Genomic DNA, 2,474 nt, shown 5'->3' with positions numbered 1-2,474 from the left:
CGCTCTGGGCAGCCAGAGAGCGAGTGCTATCGACGCGACGGCCCTCCTCCTGTTGTTGACGCTGCCGGAGATACCCGCTGGATTGTTGAGTACATCGTTGCCCACGAAGATCCACTTCGCGCTCCCAAACGTCATCGTGGGCTCGCCCACGATGTTCCAGCCGACCGTCGCTATCGGGTACGTTGGCTCGGGTTTCCTCCCGACGAGGATACGTGGGAGCCTCGCGCCAATCTCCTTCGGGACGTCCCGAATGTGGTCCAGGCGTATGAGTCCAGCCTCGCTGCAAACCACCTTGTGACACATGCCAGCTCGCACGAGGAGAGCGACTCGAGCGATCACGCGAACGTGATCGAGACCGATGACTTGGTCGACCACGTGAACGGGACCGAGATCTGCGATTTGTGCGACCACGCGAACGTGATCGAGAACGACGACTTGAGCGGCCGCGCGAACGAGACCGAGTCCGATGCCAAGAATCTTCACGTGCAGGGCGTCGGCGTGAGCCGGCGCGATTAGAGGCGCGCACGTTCTCGGCCAACGAGCGACGATACTTCTCGATCCACCCGTGTTCTTGTTCACCGAGCGGATACTCGGCGATGTGGCTTCTCCACTCCTCGACAGTCGGACGCGATCCAGTACAAGTGCCACAACCTTCAGCGACCCTCACGTAGCAGATGCGGCGCATGTCCTCCCATGCGCTGGTGCAGACGCGCTCACGGAGCTCCGTGAGCGAGTGCTCCTTGACGATCTCCTCGCGGTACACCAGTCAGCCGACGAAGCTCTCCCCTTCTTCCTGCGTCCGGTTCCAACGCCGGATGAAGGCGCACCACGACTCCTGCAATGCGCCATATGCGACACCCTCGACAGGCTTCTGACGCAGTCCACGGAAGCGCCGGAAGTGATCCTTCATCGTGTCCAGCGTGTCCGGAGCCCCTCCATTACATAAGTAGGTAGATTTCTTTACATAAGTAGGTGCATCAGCACACGACTAGCGTGTGCTGAAATGCTGTCATGCCATTGGCTGATATATGGGGAGCCAGCCCCATTATTTGCCAATTGGACTATGGCGTGTATTTGAGTGGACCAGGGCTGTGGCCTTGGTCCTAAAATAAAGTCAGAGTTGATTTTTCCTTAAACCTAAGACTCAATCGTCCTATTGCGAGCTTCCTCAACGCTATAGTGTAAGCAAGTAACGGAGTAAATACCTGGCCCGTTACAATAGCAGTATAGATATAATTTCTAAAGCTGGTCTCATGGGAGTGATCTCAAGGTCCAATTCTAAGAGCGGTATCTGTTCATTTCTTTGTGCAAACGTAGCATACACAGATTCGTCGTGCGGACTAAGCTCTTGTCTATATGCACAGCTTCTCAAGTACACACTACTTTCATTGAGGAATTAACCACACACTGAACAAGTCCCATGCATCGCGCCAACTCGTCTGCCTCTATCTCATCTTCTACTGTTCCAGTGGCTGCTGCTGTGGCGAAGACTTCTGATGATGAAAGCATGCCGGATAACGATCCTCTCCGTGAACAGTTTCCTGGATCTTAGGCAATTTTTGGCAGATAAGGGATATCAGGGCCTAGCAGAGACCATGAGGGTCATCATCCCGACGTGTCGCCGCCCTTCAACACCACTAACACCACAACAAGAAGCCGAGAATGTCGACATCTCTTCCGATCGTGTGATAGTGGAGAATTACTTTGGCCGATTCTGCAATCTTTGGTGCATTATGCTCCGACAAGCTCAGATGGCAAGAGCAAAACTATGTTATGTACCTCCGAGCTTGCGTCGCTCTGATGCAGATGACGGCACGAGCTACACCGACTATTTGAGGCGAATGTATGCAATCGGAAGGGAGAGGCATCAATCTAGAATCGCATCGAATACGCGAGCAAGAGAAAGAAGGCGCCGCCGCATAACTGCGTCACGTCTGGCTGCTGGGGCTTCTTCTGGAGGCTAATCTTCAGAAAACAGTCAATAGTACTGAACCAATTAGTTTCGTAGCCAACCTGATACGGACGTACCGTGATAATAATTGAGTGAGAGTTGTTTTCGTCGGTAGCAGTCTAAAAAATCAAACACTGGTGTTCACACGGAAGTGTATAGGCGCTTGTAGTGGTCATCTAACAATTGATTGAAAAAGTACCTCAAAAAGACAGAGCCGGCTGTTTGATCACGTATCCCTCATATGGTTGGTATCCTAGTTTCGGTTATCGAGGACTTTTGTTCCGGAACAACGTGATGTCTGACGTGTTCCCGCGCGAGTGAGCGGTACAGTTATTAGCCACACCTCTTGGATTAACTGAAACTTCTACCTTGAAGCCGTATTGCTTATGTTTCGCGCTAAAAAATGACATCGCTTCGGCCATCGAGCCACTGGGGCGGTTGGATTGCTGAAAGATGACGTCGGTGGCATACAAAGCGCATGGGAAGTTTTCGAACTTGTGCCCCGACGTCACCAATGCACGCA

This window comes from Phytophthora infestans, genomic scaffold, assembly GCF_000142945.1.
Source record: "Phytophthora infestans T30-4 supercont1.55 genomic scaffold, whole genome shotgun sequence".
NCBI lineage: Eukaryota > Oomycota > Peronosporomycetes > Peronosporales > Peronosporaceae > Phytophthora > Phytophthora infestans.
Note: the sequence above shows the minus strand (reverse complement) of the source record.